The 23,324-nt window shown below is 43.9% G+C and overlaps 3 non-coding genes across 3 annotated transcripts; all 3 read right to left on the reverse strand.

Moving 5' to 3' along the window:
* Positions 1-1,806: 1,806 nt before the first annotated feature.
* On the reverse strand, positions 1,807-1,878 carry trnah-gug (transfer RNA histidin (anticodon GUG)). The gene has a single exon. It is a non-coding gene; the product is annotated as a tRNA-His (tRNA).
* A 5,018-nt stretch (positions 1,879-6,896) lies between these two features.
* trnap-agg (transfer RNA proline (anticodon AGG)) lies at positions 6,897-6,979 on the reverse strand. Its single transcript has one exon. It is a non-coding gene; the product is annotated as a tRNA-Pro (tRNA).
* A 282-nt stretch (positions 6,980-7,261) lies between these two features.
* Positions 7,262-7,343, reverse strand: trnas-uga (transfer RNA serine (anticodon UGA)). The gene has a single exon. It is a non-coding gene; the product is annotated as a tRNA-Ser (tRNA).
* Positions 7,344-23,324: the final 15,981 nt, after the last annotated feature.

Below are 23,324 nucleotides of genomic sequence, written 5' to 3' on the forward strand. Positions count from 1 at the left end.
ACATCAACAACTTTCTTGGATTCCCAGATGTGTAGAAGGTCAGGAAGCTCCAGCCAGCATCGTTTGACTTGTTGTGGACTAGGTGATGTCTGCAAGAAGAAACAGCAAGCATTCTGCGCAATAACTTTATTAATAAGTACTCATTAGGGAACGCATGATAACATATATATACAATTTATCTAACAGCTGCCTCTTGGTAATTGCTGTTAGCATATCGAGCATTAAAGATAAAGAACCGGGAACAAACCTAACAGGTTACAGTACGGAACAGAGTGCTGCTCTTCTGGGCACTAATAAATCGGCAACCTTGTCTGCTGACTTATTTGTTCACTCTTCTTCACCCGCAGTAATGCATGTAGTTCACGAGTGTGTCCCCTTTCAGCAGTCTCTATCCAAATACACAGTGTAGGTACCTATTAAAAGGGTAGTCCCGATGAACATGAAAGGCAAAGATTGATCATTCGCAAAGAACTTTCCATGGTCATCATATGTACGAAAGAGTTGGGCCAGAAGACTAGAGCGGAACTTATGCAGAAGTGCATGGACACCACCTTGTTGAAAGAATAAAACCAACACAATGCATGAATTCACGACAAATGACATACCAGCAAATCAGTCGTACTTCTGCTGTTGCCTTTGCGAGACCAGTTCAGATATGCGTTATCACGAATTTATAAATCAGGTGTGTTCGGACCTCCGCAGTGGAAGGGAGGCTCTGCTAAACCCCTGAGACCGACTCACCGAACCCCTAGAGTTTGACCGAATCCAGGTTAAGAACCACTGGTTCAGAGGCTGTTATTTCTGCAAAAGGAGGAACTACTAAATATTGATGTCATTTTTCTGTGGGGGTTTCCAAATGTATGCGCCTGCCTACTTTTGTTTAAATAATGATTGTACACTGTCTGCAAATCCTATAAACTTCATTTCAATTCTCAAATATCACTGTGCTGATCACTGCCGTCATCGGCCATGCATGGATTCGGGCCATCTGATTGGTTCCTTTGCCCCGCCCCCCCATACACACACACAGGAATTGGTTAGGACTTGATTAGTAAGTGTTAGGAATCGTTTTGGCTGTCCGTTCAGAGCAAGGAACGAGCCACTAGCCCCACGGGAAGTTGTCATTTTCGGTAAGCTTGCGTGTATGTAAATTTGTCATGGTCCAACGTAAGACTGTTGAGGGTGAATAAAAAATAACTGCAACAAGTTCATTCGGCTATTAACCAGATTCAAACTGGGGTTGCAGCCGCCTCAATGCTATATTATGGCCAACATGCAGTTGCATGTTTAGGGTCTTTTCTCTAGGATCTTCAGCCACGACACTCAAGCAGACCATGAAAGAATGTTGATGTTAAAATGTTGGTGGAACTATCCAATAACTACGCAGATCCGATGATCCCTAAGTCTCGAGATGAGACAAAATTGGAAAGACTATTGGTTGACAGTGTCTGTGAGTTACTTCAACCCAATAGTTCACAGAAATTACACATAGCTAATGTTGACCACAAAATGGCATGTGAGCTGGCCAGGAGTCCTGGAATCTTCTGATCTGTAGACAGATGCGTTCGTTATCCATTGCTCCACGAGCCCCACGGGAATATGTGGCTTGTAAGCTTTTGCAAAAATGAAAAAAAAAATAAAAAATGGGTGACATTATTTGAATATGCTATGATGCTTTATCCATTGCGCCACTCGCCCTACAAGTTAAGGCTATCGACCGCAAACGTGTGGAAAATCGTCATTGTCCAAAAGATGGCTGTTTAGCAATAGTAAGAAAGGGACAAATTCCACACAGTAATTGGAGTATGCCATGACCCGGATTCGAACCGGGGATGCTGCGGCCACAACACAGAGTACTAACCACTATACGATCATGGCCAACATGTGCATCGTATTAACGCTACTGCATACAGGCCATGATCGTGTAGTGGTTAATGTTCGATTCGAATCCGGGTTATGGTATAGTCAAATTACCTTGTTGAATTTGTCTGCTGGTCACTGTTGCTAAACAGCCTTCCTTTGGACAATGACAGTTTTCCACACAAGTTTACAGTCGATACAGTCTTGTAGGGTGAGTGGCGCAATGGATGACACACGACGGCAGATTCAAGTGATGAGAATCGAAACAACAGATTCAAGAGACCCAAGGTAAATGAACACAACCCGTTTCGTTTCAATTGACAGCCCATGTGACATGCACCTCAGATGAAATGGGGCTAGTTGATCAACAGCAATGTTTTAACGAAGGGATCATCTGGGAGTTAAACCCCAGACCTCTCACACCCAAAGCAAGATTCATACCCCTAGACCACTGGTGTCAAACTCGAGGCCCGGGGGCCAGTTATGGCCCACCGTATCATTTTCTGTGGCCCGCAACGACAAATTGTGCATTAAATCTATGTCATACTAACATTGCAAATTGTCGGAACTTTTAAGAATCTTCATGTGAAAAGTTTCCACGAGTCTGATTTGAAAAAGCAATTATTTGTCAGTTTGTTTTGTAGCTTATACTGTATATAATATGAGGCGTTTATTTATTTGGGTTGACAGTCATAATGGCCCATCGAGGGAAACTTTGACTACAATGTGGCCCGCGACAAAAATGAGTTTGACACCCCTGCCCTAGACCAACGAGCCTCAAAGAAAGCTTGCAGACCATGTTACATTCTGTGTAACATTGGCCTGTCAAACACTCAGTGGCCTAGTAGTAGAGTGTCCGTCCTGAGACTGGAAGGTTGTGGGTTCAAACCCCGGCCGGGTCATACCAAAGACTATAAAAATGGGACCCATTGCCTCCCTGCTTGGCACTCAGCATTAAGGGTTGGAATTGGGGGGTTAAATCACCAAATGATTCCCGAGCGCGGCACCGCTGCTGCTCACTGCTCCCCTCTCCCCCAGGGGATGGATCAAAATCACATGGGGATGGGTTAAATGCAGAGGACAAATTTCACCACACCCAGATGTGTGTGTGACGATGATCATTGGGACTTTAACTTTAACTTTAACTCCACACAACGATAGACAACAGTGTTTCACAGAAGAGCTCGTCCGGGAGTTTAATCCGGGCAATCAAAGAACCCTAGGCGAGAATCATTCCCCTGCACCAATGAGCCCCATAGTAGACCAGCTGACCCCATTACATTCCGATTGGTAGCCCATGTGACATGGACCTGAAAACTGAATATCAGTGATTTATGGAATAAATGGAATCTGGTTGGCCTAAGGCTCCCAATTCCCCAACTTCAAGCCCTAACACTAACCCTAAAACCCTAACAATTACCAAACCCTAATAATTAAACCTTAACCTGCTAACCCGCCTCCCGTAAGCGCCTCACCTTTAATCTCTAATGCTCCCCCTAAAGGTAGTGCTCTCTAAATTTGAAAGCAGGCATATGCGAACTGGACCAGCCCCATTTCAGAACTCTTTTTAGAAACCTTTACAGACGGTTAAAATCCACATAATAGTTACGCGCGCATGTGTTCCGTGAGCGTTCTCGCACAACCCCACCCACCCACCCACACACACCCACACACACACACCCACACACACACACGCACACACACACACACACACACACACACACAGACACACACACACACTCGCTCCGGAATATAGGTCGCAACAGACATAAAATGCACAATAAAGTGAAAAAAAAAACATATATAAGTTGCTCCGGAGTATTCGTCGTATTTTGGGGGAAATTTATTCGACAAAACCCAACACGAAGAACAGACATGAACGAGCAACAACAGGCTAAACGATACGGTATGCTAACGTGACATAAACACAAACGAGAAGCTGAGAACGGGCCTGATGTAACAATAACAGTTATTTAAATAACTATAACATAAATAACACCTTTATCAAACCATCTGTGTCACTCCAAATCATTAAAGCCATCGATCGGGTTGGTCCTCCTTTATGTAAACAAGTCCGATGTCAGCGGCGCGTTGCAGTTCAAATTTTGCTACAGGCCCATATAACAATATATAAACTATGTATGAAATAACAATAATATAAACAACAATTTTATCGAACCATCCGTGTCACTCCAAATCAATAAATCCATCAGAATCTTCGTCTTCCGTGTCAATTGAATAAAATAAATAAAAATAAAATAATAATTAGCTGTTGACGCCGGAAAGAAACTACAAGAAACGAGAAGTTGACTTTTGTTTGACATTTGAAAATCAGCCAAACAGGCCATGATAGCTTGAATGAAAATAGTTGGACTATTAGCAAATCCCTGTGGCAATCTGGTGTACGTATAACTTTGTCCTTTAAAGGTAAACGCAAACCAAAACTGTGAGTCTGGGTGGACTGGCGCTGAGAAAAATGCATTGCTAAGATCAATTACTGTGAAAAACTTCTGATTAGGTTTCAAAGTGTTTAGAGGTGTGTGTGGGTCAGGCACAATTGGTGCTCTTGTCTGTGCTGCTTCATTTACTGCTCGTAAATCTTGTATCATTCGCCAATCAATTTTGTTGTCTTTTTGGACTGGAAAAATAGGAGTGTTGCAAGAAGAATCCGAACACTTCCAAACGATTCCTCCTGTCAAAAGATCATTTATAACAGGGGCAATCCCATTTATTGCCTCATGTTTTAAAGGATATTGCTTAACTCTTGGAAACCACTCTGATCTTGGTTTGATCTGTACTGGGGGAATGGACGTTCAAAGTCCTACATCAGATGGGCCCTTTGTCCAGAGTTTTTCAGGAAGCTCAGCCAATCCCTCTCCTCCATCTCAGTCAAACAAATGTTGATCAGCCAGGGAAGTGCATAAGCGCGTGCCCTTAACACCTACACCACTTCCTCATAACTTATTTAGTCACTTTTCAATCATCTTCCAATTGCTTCAAGCAAAAGTTTGAAAAGCTTGAGAAAATTTTAACTTAAGGGTATGATGGCAAATGTATTAGAGCAGGGGTCTCAAACTCCAGTCCTCGGGGGCCGCATTCCTACATGTTTTCCAAGTTTCCCTCGTTAAACACACCTGATTCAAATGATCAGTTCATCCTAACGTTCTGCAGGAGCCTGATAACTAAATCAGGTGTGTTTAACGAGGGAAACTTGGAAAACATGTAGGAATGTGGCCCCCGAGGACTGGAGTTTGAGACCCCTGTATTAGAGAATCCATATGTCGTAAAGTGTTGTATTATTACTATCTTTCACTATCTGTCCTACTCCCAGTTCACACATCTTCTGCATGTGTTACTGGTTCTCCAGTTTTTTTTCTAGTATGTGCATTCATGTGTAACATTGAAGGAGGTGGACGTGTGCTTCAATCTGTAAATAAATACCATCATTGTCTATTAAGAAACTAAAGGTTGATGGAACACATTTAGTTTTAGTTGTGAACAGTAAAGATTCAAGAATTTTTATTCGCCATGTTTGAGCGTGCCAAACAAAGAATTTGACTTCGGTACATCACAGCCTCTGTTCAACATTTAGGTGACTAACAACACTCAGGACGTGTGAAGAATGACAAATATTCTCCCAGGAGGGCAAGGAAAAACTCAAAACTCCCACTAGGGGAAATGAGAAACCTTGAGAAGAGACCACAGATGGGAGGGTCCCTCTTCCAGGATGACCAGGCTGCAATGGATGCAGAAAGGACATATAGTACGAGGATGTTGTTGCATAGCAATGACTCTGAGACTCTAAGAGTGGTGTGAGTTCATCAGAGCAACAGCCTGGGGGAAGAAGCTGTCTCTGTGTCTGCTGGTTTGGGCGTACAGAGCTCTATAACGCCGTCTGGAGGGGAGTAGTTCAAAGAGACTGAAACCTGGGTGAGAAGGGTCTGTAGAGATGTTACTTGCACGTTTCCCTGTCCTGGACAGGTACAAGTCTTGGATAGATGGGAGGTTGATTCCAATTATCTTTTCTGCAGTCCTGATTGTCCGTTGCTGTCTTGTTTGGAGGTGGATCCCAACCAGACAGTGATGGAGGTGCAGAGGACAGACTGGATGATGGCAGTGTAGAAGGTCTTCAACAGCTCCCGTGGCAGGTTGAACTTCTTCAGCTGTCTCAGGAAGTACAGCCGCTGCTGGGCCTTCTTTCGGACAGAGTCTATGTGGCCGGTCCGGGAATCTAATACAAAAGGTATCATTGGTGTCAGGATTTGAACCTGCAAGGGCTAATCACCATGGATTTCAAGTCCATCACCTTAGCCACTCGGCCACAACAACACACAATGTCATACTCACTGTTCAAATGCATGTGGTGAGTATCTCCTAATACACCATGAGACTAATTAAAAGGTTGGATTGTTGTCTGCAGGCCCCAACGGATTTCAAGTCCATCGCCTTAACCACTCGGCCACACCAACACACATTGTCGAGGTCCGCACATTGTCAAAATGCATATTGCAAGGATCTAGTAAGATTCTATTTCAAAATCTGAATTGTCGTTAGCAGGATTCGAAACTTATAATCATTGTCAGCAGGACCCGAACCTGCGAGGGTAGACCCCAATGGATTTCAAGTCCATCGCCTTAACCACATGGCCCTCAACTACACAGTAAATACATTTGGCCAAGGTCTTCATATTGTCAAAATGCATATGGCGAGGATCTGTCAACACAACGAGATTCTAACACAAAATCTATAATGTTGGCAGGATTCGAACTGGCGAGGGGAGACCCCAGCCCACTAGTCCATCGCCTAAACCGTTCAGCCACAATGACACGCGCATGTGGTGAGAATCTCATAATACACCACAAGATTTTAATTAGAGATAGTAATCGGCAGGACTCAAACCTGCAAAGGGATGCCACAATGGATTTCAGGTCCATCGCCTTAACCACTCGGCCACAACAACACTCATCAGCGATGTCCTCACATTGTCAAAATGCATATTGCAAGAATCTAGCAAGATTTTAATTCAAAATCTAAAATGTTGTCAGGAGGACTTGAACCTGCGAGGGGAGACCCCCTATGGACTCCTAGTCCATCACCTTAACCACTCGGCCACAACAACACAGTGTAATGCGCGCCATACAAATGTGGTGAGTATCTCATATTATCACTTGGCCACACCCACTGTTAATATGCATGTGGTGAGTATCTCATAATACACCATGAGATTCTAATAAAAAATATTATTAATTCGGCAGGACATGAACCTGCGACGTGAGAACCCAATGGATTTCAAGTCTATAAACTTAACCCCTCGGCCACAACAACACACTGGCGAGGTCTTCACATTGTCAAAATACATATGGTGAGGGTGTGGCAACACAACGAGATTCTAATACAAAATCGTTGTCGGCAGGATTCGAAACTGCGAGGAGAGACCCCATTGGATTTCAAGTCCATCGCCTTAACCACTCAGCCACAACAACACACATTGGCGATGTCCTCACATTGTCAAAATATTGCATGAATCTAAATTCAAAATTGACACTGTCAGCAGGATTTGAACCTAAGAGAGCAGACGCCTTATGGAGTTATAGTCCATCGCCTTAACCACTCGTCCACAACAACACAAACTGTAAAACCCGTTGTTAAAATGAATGTGGTGAGTATCTCATAATAGACCACGAGATTAATACATTTGTATCGTTGTTGGCAGGACCCGGACCTGCGAGGTGAGACCCCAATGGATTTCTAGTCCATCTTCTTAACCATTCGGCCACTAGCACACTGTGTAATACACACCGCCGAAATACATGGTGGATAAGGCGATGGACTTGAAATCCATTGGAACTTCTAATACTATCTTCGCCGCTGATTGTACTTCAGTACATTTCTGGTAAGGTCCACCATCAAATTGCATTCAAATTCAATTAATCCAAGGATCTGTTCCCATTCCAAGAAACAGAGTTAACACGATACCAATTCCAGTGGCAGTCTGCACCTGGTATTTGTCCATATCTATATGAAGGGTGGTGTTGAAGAAGTCCAGTTTGGCCATGAGTCTCTGGTGCATGGACACCATCTCGTTCTTCTGCTTGGACAAGGATGAGTTTTGTCTCAGCAAGCTCATCCTGGGAGGAAAATATTGTCATCTTTGGATACAGGTCACACATTCATGTGTGTGCATGTGTGTGTGTGTTTCCTACTTGGCTGCTTTCTGTCCCTGCTGCAGTCTCTACCATTCCTCCTTCAGGGAACGGATGGTGTGCCACGCCTGGCCACAAGTCCTCCTCAGGGCTGTAAAGCAGAACACGCTTTGGATCCTTTTCTGGTAAAGATGAAGACTACAATAATTTTACCATTAATAACTATCATAAAATCTAGCTTTATAACTGATAGGTTTTACACAAAAAAATAACATGATAATCAGGGGGTTAAAATAAAGTGTGGAAAAAAAGAGTATTTTTTTTTAATTTAATTTAATTTAAAATTGTTAAATGGTGACAAATTCAATATTTGTGTTTCGTAAACAGTAATTTTACAATGTAATTGATATGAATGTTTTTTATTTTCCCATTAGCCCTTTTTCAATGTTCAAACTGAATAATGTTACATTGGCTCACGCGATGAAGCATACTTTTCAGTAATACAATTTCTGCCTTATTTTTTATGTTGGTAATTCTAATGCTAAGAATGTTTAAAGAGTTCCACTATTCTATGGCACACTAAGAATAAAATACATTTTAATTCCAACAAAAGGAGGAGGAAGACTCATGGATAAAACTGATTTTTTTAGGGAGGACGCGACGAGTGAACGGTGGTTCGTAACTACAAGCAGAGCGATCAAACAGGAAAACGAGAGGGAAGTCTGTCCGCCGCCCATCTATCTCCTGCACATAGTATGAGATTTGAGACATGATGTGCCATTGACATTTTTTTTCATGGGAGAAGTTCTATCAATCAATCAATCAATCAATCAATCAATCAATCAATCAATCAATCAATATGCCAGTGCGTCTTGAATTTCTTACAAGTCATGAAACATTCAGTATTATTCTAAGCCACATTGAACTTTGACACGAGGATGACAATTTTTAGGTTTTTTTCAGATTATCCTTATCGTATGATTATGTTGGAATGCAACCGGTAATAAATAACCTACCTTGTCCAATCCTACACAAGGTCGTAAAACATCCCCTGATATGTTTTGACTAGAGGACAAGGGCTTTCTATTCAGCCTACTCATACCCCCACTCTGTTTCTCTTAATAAATATGCCCTTGCAGGAGGGAGAGTTCAGACTTCATTCCTTCAACGAGTGAACTCTCCACCTGCAGGTGTCGAAAAGGACTTGCTTGTCTCCCGTGTGGTTCTTGCAAAATAAGTTGGAGTGAGCGAATCTCTAACATGACCCGGATCCCTCATACCCGCTATCTGTCTGACGAAGAAGGACGTGTTGCATTGTCGACAAGCCAGTGTCCATTAGGAGGACCTGGAGAAGAAAGTCCTGGGAAGAGAATTCTTCGCTGGGCGAGCATCTTAGGTCTGCCTTCGTCTGACAGAGGTGGATTGACGGGACCCGGCAGTGCAACGAACCAGGGGACAAGTAAGTTAAAGTTAAAGTTAAAATCTGTTTGCGAGCAGAAACTAATCCAGTGCATGTTAAGTGTCGAGCCCACATGAGAAATTCGAAGAAAAAAAATGACAGAACCTGCTTTCAGGAATTGGAAGAAGCTAAATTGTGAATTTAAGATTTAGCAATTTAATAGGAATAATTGATTGGTTGTGTTATAAGATTATACAAAATTCTAAATGCAAGCTAAATCTGAGAGATTGAGTTCTTCAAATTTAAAAACAAGGAAAAAATTCAGATTAATTTGCCAATTGTTTGTTTTAGTTAAGTTTTTTTGAATTGGTGGATTGTTCTACCAGGAAACCTGAGTTGAAAATGATATATGAATGTTGTGTGGTGAGCTTGGATGAATTGGGACCAATGTGATAGGAAGACTCCTTTTTGGAGACTGTGTGAGATACATATGATGAGCATTGATGAATGATTGCCTGAATGAAAGGTTGAATGGTTGAAGTCGTTGGCGACTACTATAGAAAATTAGTAGAGCGACTTTGATGAAAGAGTGATTTTGAGCAGGTTGAATGCTAAAAAGAAAACGTAGTTTTTGGATTGATAATTAACTAGAGAAAAAACTGGAGAACCAGTAACATGTAGAAGATGTGTGAACTGAGAAATTAAGAAGCGTTTTGGAAAGAAAGTCAAATTAAATGATGATGAAATCATATGTAGTAATACAACACTTTACGACATATGGATTCTCTAAATCATACAATTGAGTAAAATAAAACATACATTTTGATTTGTAATCAAGTTTCTAAGATTCTTGTGATAAACAATGAGAAAACGATTGAAAAGTAACTAAAGAAACTACAAGAAAGTGAAAATGTCGAATCATTTGCTAACTGAGTCGCTCCCCATTCGGGGAGGCCGTCCATTTACTTGCTAAGCTAGTTGTGAAAACAGTCCAATTGCAGTGCAGTGCAGTACACACACACACGAGACTGATAAGGTGTCAAGAGGTAACAAGCTTGCAGACAGAACCACAAAGCTGCAGCGCAAAAGATACTTCAAATTTTATACACACAAGAGGCAGATTAAATCACTGAAACATTTTTAAAGATGTGCAGCGACAAAGTCCATAGAGTGAAATTCCATTTTGGACGAAAAGAGGGGCAAGATTAGAGAATGGCATCTATAAATGACCAGAAGACAGACCTATCCTACCAAAGAACCTATGCAAATGGGCAGCAATATTGAGCCATGGTGCGTGTCACATGGCTCAAGAGGAGGGATAGTGGGCAGGTCAGTCAGCTTTATGCAACATATGGATTTGATTCATATTCAAAACATTTTCAAAACAAAACAAAACAAAACATTTTTTGTAGAGCTTGTTTCAACAAAAACAAAAACACTGAATGCCTTCAATTTAAAAGATCATTTTGACCTTTGCAGGATGATCTGCTGTGTCGGATCTGGACTGCCATGAAAGTATGATGTTTATATGGGTACTTTGTCAACAACCGCTGTAGATGTTAAAGAATGGGATGAATATCTAGAATGAATGTGGATAATTTGTTTCAGGTAACTAACTATAAGAGTAACTGAAAAAAGAAACAATTGATTGCTTATGGCAAAACAAGCTGCAAAGACAGAAAAAAATTGAATATGTCATATGTATGGATTTGCGACCGATTATTTATGTTGTACCGTTGCCATTGACCAAAGATTGTGTGAAATCTGTCACGTCTACTGGATTGTGAAGTGTGTGACAGAGCAGTCTATATAATATCCATTGAGAGAAAAAAAAAAAAGAAAACAAAGAAGCCATTGCTTTCAGAGAATGTAATCAAGCGAAATTGTATATACATCAACATGCCAAGATCTGGGGAAAAAGCTGGTAAAAACCAAAATATCTTTAAATTTGGGAGGCGACGATGATTTGACCGAAATTGATGCAATTGGAGTCCCTAGAGGAGTTCCTGATTAATAAGAATTAAATGACCAAATTGCAGCGGGATGGGAGTCCTCCATTTGCTGCTGGTGAACGATGAACAAGAACGTAGACAGGATAAATTACATCCATTACAACATGCAAAAATTGGGCAAACGGACACAAGCGGGGTTCGAGGCAGTGCATGAACAGCTAGCCACACTTTCCCTAATGTCGATCCAGAACCACAATGCTCATGATATGTTGTTGTCTGAAAAAGGAGGGGTCTGCGCAATGTTCGGAAAACAATGCTGCACCTTCATCCAGAACGACACCGCCCCTGATGGGAGCCTGACGGATTGCAGGCCTGCGATCCCTCAAAACGAGGATGAAAGAGCGCTACAAGTGGATGACTGCTTTTGGGAAGTATAACGCCCTTGTGTCCTCAATTTTACCATCAGTTGCAGTGTTTGCTGCTATGCTCACCTTGTATGGATGTTGCATGCCATGTCTTCGTGCTCTGTTTAATCGTCTCGTAACTACAGTATTATCGCCCATGGAGGAAGAGATTGCTCAGATATACCTAATGTCTGAGCAGCAACGTGATGATGTTGATGGCAAAATTCCTGCATCTGTGTTACCAGACTTTTCCCAGATCCGTGGGATTCTGAATGATGACATCGCAACGTTTATCCTTTGGTGTAAACATATTTGTCCTCATGAATGTGATCCGACGACTGAGAGTGGAGAAAAGGGGTTGTTTACGGTGATGTGTGAATTTGAGCAACTATGTGATAAACAGTGGGGAAATGTCAGGATAATTAGTTTTGTAGAAGAGCTGGCCGGCCTGAACCGGAGGTCTCATACCTTCGCTCAAGGCCAACACATCTGCCAGGTTTTAGGGAGTTCTTATACTCCCTTCCTTGTCTTATCTGTGAGAGGCCCTCACTAGTTATGAACAGAACACCTTTGTTCTTTGTCTAGCTAAAGAGAAGTTCTTTCTCTATAATACCTTGTAGTTTCTATTTATGAATTGTTGTTGACCGGGACAGTTTTTAAGTTATCCCATATTTATTCAATGTTTGGTTAAGTAGATTTCATGCAAGTTATCTCACGTCTACTTAACGGTTGTTGGAGTGTATGCACGAGAGGTATCTGATGATTTACTCATCATTATTTTTGTGTGAAACGTAGCAAGAAAGTCTAGAGGATTGTTTTACAGGGACACGGCATCCAGGAGTTGGATATCAACACCGAGCTGTCACAATCAGTGTTGCCGACCCATCCCGCTCTGGACTTGCAGACGGAGGTGACTGGATGGGAGCTTTGGACATCGCCGCTGTGTGCCAGGATGAGAGAGCCGTTTTCAAGGTGTAAGGGCTCTACTACCAACATGGCTGCACCATCGGACGGGACCTACTTCGTCCAGAAGTTCAGAAGCACTGCCTCACCTGCATCCTATGAGTGCACGTGCCTGTTCAGAACGGATCATGGTTTTGTGGTCACAAGAGTTGTCCGATGCTGCCTGCCAACTGGACACGAGTGTGTGCGCCAGTGTGAGTGACAGACCACACCTACAGACTAGAACATCACCAGCTGACGAAAACACGAGTACATATACAACTTCTTAGACGTGACAGATGTGATAATGATAATGAGACGTGGATTGCGTAGATGCTGTTCTGTTGAGCATGTTTTACGGAAACTTGTTGATTTGACCATCGAAAATGCTTCGCAAGTGATGGATACAATGATGTACTGTTTCTGTGTTTTTCTTTTTATTTTTTATTGATAGCATTCTGGTCGCCTAAGGCAGAGGGACCGTGTGAGAATTTTCCTGCTAATAACATCTGGCCAGAAGGTTTTTCGCTTACACGATAAGTTTGATCTGGGGTATTAAGGTAATACCTCATCTTCACTGGAAAGTGTTGCTATCATTGTTTGTTTGTTTTTTTATTTTTACTATTCTTTCTTCATTATACATGTATATATGTTGTTGTTTTTTTTACTTGTCTTTGTTGTTTGGGGTGGCATAATCATATGATAAAACAGGAGGGAGATGTCAGGGTTTTCCAGGTTATCTTTATCGTAGGATTATGTTGGAATGCAACCTGTAATAAATAACCTAGCTAGATTAATTTTATGCTTATGTTGGAATGCAACCGGTAATAAATAACCTACCTTGTCCCATCCTCCACAAGGTCGTAAAACATCCCCTGATATGTTTTGACTAGAGGACAAGGGCTTTCTATTCAGCCTACTCATACCCCCACTCTGTTTCTCTTAATAAATATGCCCTTGCACGGTGGAGAGTTCAGACCTCCATTCGAACATCGCTGCACGCACAGCGACGAATGGACTCTCCACCTGCAGGTGTCTAAAAGGACTTACTTGTCTCCCGTGTGGTTCTTGCAAAATAAGTTGGAGTGAGCGAATCTCTAACACTTCTCATCGCCTCTCGCTCTCTCTCCCTCCCTCCCTCCCTCCCTCCCTCCCTCCCTCCCTCCCTCCCTCCCTCTCTCTTTGTAATGGGTTAAACCTTTCATAAACTGGATCGCTCCAATGTGGGAGGGACGTGCATGCCGCTAGTTACCCTACACAAACTAACCTGAGTCAAGGTCGTGGGGTGGTAGTGGTTTTTTCCTCTTGCCAAAACCACCACAATATGTCTGCCTTTCAGGGTTGCCGGGGCAGCGGATCGGACGAGCGCCTGCACCGAGAGGGACTGGACCGGACCGCGAGACCAAGGTAATGAGCATCTCGACAGAAGTGAACCGTATGCACCTGAGTGCTGTCTTTTTGCAGCTGTGCGAGGCGGAGGATGAGCCCGGAGCAGACATGAACTTTTGGCGGACCTTTGCCCGTGACAAGCGGCCCACACGAGGCGGATGAAGATGCGGCGAGACCGGGAGGGCAAAGTGCCCAGCCAAGATTTAGGGAGTATGACTTTGTTTTTCCTTTCGCGCTTTCTTTCCCTCCCTCCCTTCCTCTACTTTTTCACTGGGTGTGCACACTGTCTGTCTGCATGATGCCTCTCTTTCTTCCCGGCGCTGTCATTGTGAGATATTGTTTTAAAGTGTTTTTATTTTTTTATTTTAAATACATGGAGTGAACTGTAAAGTTTGTACTGTAATTGTGTGTGCCTCTGTACCTATCTTATCTATATTTTGAGTTAAATGATAACATACAAAATTGAATCATAATGATAAGGCAATTGTAAAAATTTTTTCAAACAAATGAGTCCAAATATGTCATGTTAAATACGCCATGTCAGGCATTTCTTTTTACTGCGCAAAGAAAAGCTGGATGCATTCTAAATTGTTGACAAAAGTCAAGTAGCCTGACACACATAGATGGAAATGCCAAGTGTGTCGAGTAAGCGTCAAAACAGTCTGCGTTGCGACCAATGAAGTTTATCTTTGGCAAACATTTTTGCAACCCTGCCGTAAAATGGCCACTGAAGTCAGAATCTTGCTCCATGTTGGTGCATTGCTTTGTACGCGTGGTCTTTGTGAATAAAGTCAACTTTGGTGTGTTTTGTGTCAGTCATCATTCACGATGTGCTTCAGTTGATGCTGCATCTCTTGAATATGAAACTTATTGCATGTTTTGTTACTGGTCTTGATGTCTTCATTTGCTGTCCGACTGTGAAGGCCTGTTGCTGTACAATCAAGAGTGATAAAGTAGTTTGAATTTCTAAACATTACATGTAACTTCCAGAACCTCGGCCTTCAATTCAAAGCACTTGTTATTCGCATGTTGCTTAACAACACCGCCAACCTTGGTACCAGTACTATGATACCACCCAGTTCAGAGTTAAGCCTGCAAAAAAAAACATGTATGTAAAGGCCACACAGCAACCTGCTTAGGTGGTACGTAAGTGAGCCAGAGAGGTACTCTTATTACCGGCTTCTTTATTCAATCGGCCTTTTCAGACCGGTTAGCTTAATTGTAAGTGCTGCTATCTAGTGGCGGCAAATTTGCCATAACCTGTTTGACGCTCCGTTTAACTATATGCGAAAATACTTCATTTTTAACTTTAAACAACACTATTGAAAATGCTAGGTGCCGTAATTTGACGGCTGGGTCAATGAGACACATCTTTCGTGGTTTGTTTTGCCCATAACCTAACAAACATACAACAGAAATACTGCCGCTGTCTCTCCAGTGCGCATGTGTGTAAAAAGTACAAAGCAATAACATTTGCCTTAGTTCCACTAAACCACATGCTAAAAATGTGTGATATTTCTGCAGATTATATTTTTTCCAACAACTTGATAAAGTTATTTAACTTGAACATTGCCGTACTCGAACCCAAGACTGCGGGTTGCCTTGTCGCGCATCGAACCGTTCAGCCATCAGTGATTCGAATGTCTATCCATCTCTGGCTCCCCATGTCAGCACTGCAACCTTTTGTGCCGGTACGTACATTATATGAAGTAAATGACGGGACTTTTTTACCTCATTTAATATGTATCAAGCATACGAGCTGGTGTTTTAGAACAGCCTAGACTCGTAGGTCACAAAAAAGATGATACTTAAAAAAATAAAACTTGCTAAAATTCTAGAAACATACGTAATTGCCTTATTTTTTTTACTGTTGAGAGAAGCGCGCAATGTTAGTGCTGCTGAGAGAGAGGTTTGATTAGCGTTAGTCCAGCGCATGGTTAGTATAGTGCATAGTTAGTACATTTAACAGTGATGCGGCGTCAAACCCTGGATCTCAGGTGTTCTAGCGCAGCGACGGAGCCACTCGCCAAACGTGGCGAGCTCGGCACTGACGCCGCTTTCACTTCGAGTAATTCTTATCCGTTCAGTGTTTCGTTCCGCGCGCGTTGGGTAAGTACAAAAGAATGCAGACGGCTGAGAGCTGCCAGGTCGAAATAACCGACTGGTTAGTGACACTGACTCTTGCCCAGAAAGAAACCTGTTTTGAGCCCGTGCCTACATGGGCTTTTATAACTGGGACCTCGTTTTATATAAGTGTACCGATATGCAAACAACATTTGCATAGGTAAGTATTTATGTGTAAATACACAAGGTGGCCCCGCCCCCAAGTGGTCGGGGCAAACCAATGGATCACGCCCACGGCCCTCGGGAGGAGCTAGAGGCCCCGCCCCCCGGGAGGGGATACAGGCCCCGACTCTCGGGAGGGGTTGGGCGAAATGCAGTTGTGTAGTGTAGTTGAATAATTCGCCCCGCCCCTACCCTAGTGTAATTAAAAATGAATAGAAATCTAGTAGATTTCTATTCATTTTTAATGAACTATGGCATCCGTCTGTTTCGAGAGACAATGGTAGCGCCATGGAGCATGGAATCACTGGAGTAAAGTACAGCATCTTGAGTGGCTCAGCAGTCCGATTCTAGCATGACAGTCTCTCCCACAAGCCGGACATACGAATTGAGTCTGTTGCTCTTGGGCCTGAGCTTCCTGTCTCTGTTTCCTGCATTCACGCTTGCTTTTCAAATGCTGGATTCTTTTTTCCTCGCCTTTCCTTACTCCATCATGAATGACTTGGCGCCAGGACTTACGATCCATCGCTTGGAGTTCCCAATTTTTCGTGTCGATACCTGTATGGACCATGTCTCTTTTACACGCATCCTTAAAGCGCAGCATTGGACGACCCCTCGGGCGATGTCCTGAAGCGAGCTCAGCGTAGAGTAAATCTTTTGGGATCCTTCCATCATTCATGCGGCGCACATGTCCAAGCAATCTCATCCGACGTTGACAAAGCAGGAGATGCATACTGAGGGAACCAGCCTTTTCTAGCACCGAAGTGTTCGTGACGAGCTCTTGCCAAGTGATGTCCAGAATCCGACGTAGACACCGGATGTGAAACTTTTCCAGTCGGTCCTCTTGGCGAGCATAGATGGTCCATGACTCACTACCGTACAGCCATGTTCCGAGGACGCAAGCCTGGTACACTTTGAGCTTGGTGTTCACTGTGACTTTTTGGTTACCCCATACTCGCTTGTGAAGCTTAGCCATAACGGCTGAGGCTTTGCCTATGCGCTTTGAGATTTCAGCATCCAGTGACAAATTGCTGGCGACTGTTGAGCCCAGGTAGACATATTCATCCACAACTTCAAGCTGATTGTTTTCGACACTGATTGACGGTGGTGCCTGTATGTTCTGACCCATGACTTTGCTCTTGGTGATGTTCATCGACAATCCAAATGCTTTACAAGCATTAGTAAAACTGTCCATCAATTGTTGAAGATCACTCTCTGTGTGTGCGACTAAGGCTGCATCGTCTGCAAACAACAGTTCCCGGACTAAAAAGGTGCGGACCTTGGATTTACTCTTTAGGCGAGATAGGTTGAACAACTTTCCGTCGCTCCTAGTATGAAGATAGACGCCTTCTTCAGAATGACTGAATGCCAACTTGAGCAACTGTTTCACCCCATTCTTTGTGGTGAATGGTTCTGGAGGTTGTGATGCTGAGCAACTGTGGAGGACAGCCAATCTTCTTCAGCATTTGGAATAAACCACTTTGGCTCACCGAATCAAAAGCTTTGGTAAGATCAATGAATGCAATATGAAGTGTTCATTGTTCTCGACATTTTTCCTGTAGCTGGCGCAATGAGAAGATCACGTCGACAGGTGGGATGCGACGAAGTGGAGGGTGAATGTGGCCAGATCACGCGAACGGAAGTGGGGAAAGCCATGAAAGCCATGAAGGATGGAAAGGCAGCTGGACCATCTGGAGTGGTGGCAGAGATGCTAAAGGCAGCGGGAGACGTCGGTGTGCAGTGGATGACTGACCTGTGTAACAGTGTCATCGTTGAGGGGCACATTCCGGAGGACTGGACAAGAAGCATCCTGGTGCCGCTATTCAAAGGGAAGGAGGACCCACTTGCATGCGGGTCATACAGGGCCATAAAGCTGCTGGAGCATGGAATGAAGTTGTTAGAGAGGGTGTTGGAAAGGAGGGTGAGGTCACGGGTAGAGGTGGACAAGATGCAGTATGGCTTCATGCCTGGTAAAGGTACAACAGACGCAATTTTTGTCATCCGACAGATGCAGGAGAAACACCAGGAGAAGAGGAAGAGGTTGTACTTCGCTTTTGTTGACCTGGAAAAAGCATTCGACAGGGTGCCAAGGGAGGTGGTGAGATGGGCCCTAAGGAAGTCGGGCGTGGAAGAGGGACTGGTTAAGGCTGTGATGACTCTCTACTGCAGAGCATGCACAGCTGTTAGAACAGGAGTTGGCGACAGTAATGGGTTTGAAGTAAGGGTAGGGGTGCACCAGGGATTGGTGCTCAGCCCATTATTGTTTGCTATCGTGATGGATGTGGTATCGAGGGAAGTGAGGGGTGGACTACCATGGGAGCTGCTCTACGCGGATGACCTGGTATTGATGGCTCACAGTCGAGAAGACCTAGCTAGGAAGCTAGCAGCATGGAAGACCTGCCTGGAAGTGAAAGGAATGAAGGTGAATGCGGCAAAATCAAAGGTCATGGTCGGTGGTGCTGGCCTGGGAGTGGTACCACAGTCAGGAGCATGGCCATGTGGAGTTTGCGGGAAGGGGGTGCAAGCTAACTCTATCCGGTGCAAGGGTTGTCAGAGATGGGTACACCGGAGATGCAGCGGAGTAAAAGGCAGCCTACTAGCTGCAAGTGAGACCTTCAAATGCAAGCGGTGCAGGGGAGAAGTCGCCCAAGCAGACCCAGCCGAGCAAGAGGGGCTCATAGTAGATGGGGAGATGTACGAGGTGGTGGACAGCTTCTGCTACCTTGGAGACATGCTTAACGCTGATGGTGGGGTGGACCTAGCAGTGACTACAAGGGTGAGAAGCGGGTGGAAGAAATTCAGGGAACTCATGCCCTTCTTAACATCTAAGGCCCCATCCCTGAAGATGAGAGGCCAAGTGTACTCCGCCTGCGTCAGAAGTAGTATGACGTACGGAAGTGAGGCATGGGCCCTGAAAACAGAACACGAAGAAAAACTAAACAGAGCAGAAATGAGGATGATCAGATGGATGTGTGGTGTGTCAATGAGGGAGAAAAAACCCAGTGCAGAGCTGAGAAAGAAGATGGGAGTGGAGGCCATAGTGGATGTGGTGAGGAGAGGCAGACTGCGATGGTACGGACATGTAGTGAGGAAGGACGAGAACGACTGGGTGAAGAAAGTTATGTCGTATAACGTAGAGGGAACAAGACCCAGTGGCCGACCTAAAAAGACCTGGCAGACGACCGTGTCAGCCGACATGAAGGCACTCGGCATCAACCACGAGATGGCCATGGACCGTTCTCGGTGGAAGAAAGCCATATCAAGAACCCAGTCCAACCCAGCGGCGCCTGGAAAAAGGACTTTAAACCAATGATGATGATGATGATGATGATGTCGACTGTAGATCTTTCTTTTCTGAATCCACACTGCGACTCCGGATACACACGGTCAGCTAGGACCTGTAGGCGGGCAAGGATAACACAGGCAAAGACCTTGCCAACTACGTTCAGTAGAGAGATACCACGGTAACTATCACAACTACTACGATCTCCCTTGTTCTTGTACAGTGTAACAATCTTTGCGTCTTTCATATCCTGTGGTACTTTGCCGTCTCTCCAACACCAACACAGGAGTTCGTGGAGTGGTTTCAGAAGCGCTGTTTTTCCGCACTTGATTAGCTCGGGAGGTATTCCATCCGCACCAGGAGACTTCCGACATGCTAGAGCATCAATGGCCTTGCTGAGCTCATCTAAGGTTGGTTCATAGTCTAACTCGTCCATCACAGGAAGGTCTTCTAACGTACTGATTGCGTCTTGCGAAACTGCCGATGGATTGGCATACAAGTCGAGGTAGTATTCTACCCATCTCGCTAGCTGTTTGCTTTTGTCAATGATGACTTCACCAGTCTTGGATTTTATGGGCGCATATTTCTTCACTAATTTTCCAGTAGCTTGTTTGATGCCTTCGTATATTGCCCTGACGTTGCCATTAGTTGAAGCATGTTGAATGGTTTCTGACAGCTGGATCCAGTAGTCGTTCGCGCAGCGGCGGGCTGTTCTCTGGACCTTAGCCCGTGCAGACTTCAGTTCCTGCAAATTTTTTGTAGATGGGTGCTGCTTGTACTTGTTGAATGCTTTGCGTTTGACATCAAGGACTGACTCCATTTCGGCAATGTTCGCCTCAAACCAGTCTGTGTTATTGCGTTCCTTCTTACCATAGGTCAGAGTTGCTTCCGTCTGAATGGTAGTGCGGATAAACTTCCACCTGTCTTCAGCACACTCTCGATGATCATTTGACAGCGTGCTTTCCAGTCTTGCGATAAACTCGGCGTTCTTGTTTACACAGCTTGTCTTACCGATATTGATGTGTGGCTGACTTCGAATGATAAAACCTCTTGAGCTTAAGATTCAATTTGCTCACAATCAATGAGTGGTCAGTGTCGCAGTCGGCGCTGTGGTAAGCTCTCGTGTTGCAGACGCTATTCAAAGAGTAACGTCGAGTGACTGCAAGGTCAAGTTGATGCCAGTGTTTTGATCTTGGATGTCTCCAAGACACTTTGCGACATGCCTTGTTTTGAAAGTAGGTGTTGGTCACGCACAAGTTGCGAACAGAGCATAGTTCTAGAAGCCTTTGACCATTTTCATTCATCTTTCCAACGCCGTGAGATCCTAATACTTCCGGCCATGACACCTGGTCCGCACCCACCCTCGCATTGAAGTCACCTAGAACATAAAGGTGCTCAGATACAGGGATTGCACTCAGGATGGAATCTAAAGATTCGTAGAAACTGTCTTTTGTTTCTGCTGCAGCCTGTAGCGTTGGGGCGTAAACACAGATGATATTAGCTGGACCTTTAGTTGTTGAAAGACGCATTTTGAGAATTCTTTCCGTGCCATTGGTAGGAGGTTCGATCATTTCGATTAAGTGATTCTTCACGGCGAAGCCCACTCCGTGTTCCTTTGGTTGATCATCATCTTTTCCTTGCCAGAAAAAGGTATAGTGCTTTTCCTTCAATGATCCAATTCCAGACAGTCGTGTTTCCTGTAAAGCAGCGATGTCTATATTCAGCCTGTACAGTTCGCGATCAATCACCGCCGTCTTTCGAGTGTCTTTTACTGCTTGAAGATCTTCAGTCAGACCGGGTCTCATAGTCCGTACATTCCAGGTACCCAGCTTGAGAGCTGGTACGATCCTGTTATTTATCTTGTTCGCAGGTACAAAGTTAACGATCTACTTGTCGAGCTTTAACTGTTAGCTCCAGGTACCCTCTGAAGCAGGTAGACCGTGATGGGTCAGCACCTTACTGACCGGGGGCTGCCCGGCTTTAGGCGGGCGATAGCTGACCAGTGAGACTTCAATGGTCTCTCCCACCGCCGAGGACAACCCGTAGCGTCCAACTCTGCATCAACTGAGCATGGACTTATAACTCGTAAACTGCTGTCCTCCGTGTTGTGCTCTCACCAGACGGCGAGGCTGGAGTATCCTCTCCAGGGCGCTAGCCAGGACAGAATTTTTGAAGATCATGCGTTGCCCATTAAACATGACTCCACTCTCGGCTGCACCAACTTGATCCAAGAGAACGCTACGCATTACATTTGGAGCTGGTTTAACTGCAGGAGCTGCCAAAGAGATGTCGACGTCAACTATCCGACCGTCTTCGGGGCTCCACTCCGAATTTTTCCTCAGGGTTGTTTCCCGAAGCCTTTCCCGAGAATAGGTAACCCACAAGGCAGTGGGGGTTTGAGAATCAGGGTTTTCCGTCCCCTAGATGGATTGCCCTCCCAAGCTGACGAGCTCCATCTCCCCTATAAAAAGAATTTTGTTTTATTAGTTTTGAATGAAAAGATAAATGCATTCATAAAAAGCATTTTGTTTTCTTAATTTTCACTAAAAATGAATCGAAATCTAGTAGTGTAGTTTAGTGTTTATGATCAACAAAGGTTTTCCAGCAGTATTCAAAGTCTATGGAGAATAGAGATTAAAAGGATTGCATGGAATTTTCCAAAGAAGTAGTCAGTTGGGTTGTAGAAAAAGTAAAATTCCAAATTACGTTCATTATTCATGACATTGAGATGCACTCCGGCATCATTCAGCAGCTTCAGGCCCTTGCGATTTCTCCTCTCGTCAATGCGGTAGAGGCGTGACGCAAAGATGCAAAGATTTACGTTTGGATTGTTGTACAGGAATTTGACTAATGCCTTGGAGCAGTTTGCACAGGGTGACCAGGACAAGTAACAAGTGACCGTGTAGCTGAGGTTCTCCAGAAATCGCATCTTCATAAGACGTAAAACAGTGAGTAGACTCTATTCAAGATTTGAAAAGTTTCCGAGGAGGCTTTTTAGCATCTTTCTCCAAACTCACCTCTGCGTGCACACCGCAGTCACTGCAAAAATATCCAGATTTAGGAGAATCAATACACTCAACACTTAATGCTTAAAAACACAGGTAGGCTGCCCGGCGCGGTCCCCTGATCGCATTTTGGTATTGTAAGAGAAACAGATCCCTTTCCAAAACCTCACTGTGCCAAAGGGAAAATGAGACAATATGAATTCACTGGCCACAATATTGGGAAATTATTTTTGAATGTAATGCAGCTTTTATCAAATTTGGCAAGCAACGCGCACACATCCGGACTTACCCTGGTTCTCCCATCCTAGTAAAGAATAGAAGCTTTCCAATTCTTCAGAAGACCGGCACCCATTGACCCTTGCTCTGTCAAGAACATTCTTTTGTAATCTGAAACCTTATCCGACTTGTTTGACTTGTCCAGTTGAGCCAATCAAGTGCAAGAGTGTATGAATCATTTTGTTCGGCTTGTTCTTACTTTCGTTTCTCTTTGCCCATGTGCATATGTGTGCCGGTATTTTCTCTTCAACAACCGATACTATCTAGGGGTAAAGGGGGACGATGTGTGTTACTTGTGGATTGTCACAGCAAAAACGACTTTTGTTTCCCTGCTTACATATCTTGCACTTTGAATCTGTTCTGTTATAGACTAAAAAAAATAACATCA

This window comes from Syngnathus scovelli, chromosome 21 (assembly GCF_024217435.2).
Source record: "Syngnathus scovelli strain Florida chromosome 21, RoL_Ssco_1.2, whole genome shotgun sequence".
Lineage (NCBI taxonomy): Eukaryota > Metazoa > Chordata > Actinopteri > Syngnathiformes > Syngnathidae > Syngnathus > Syngnathus scovelli.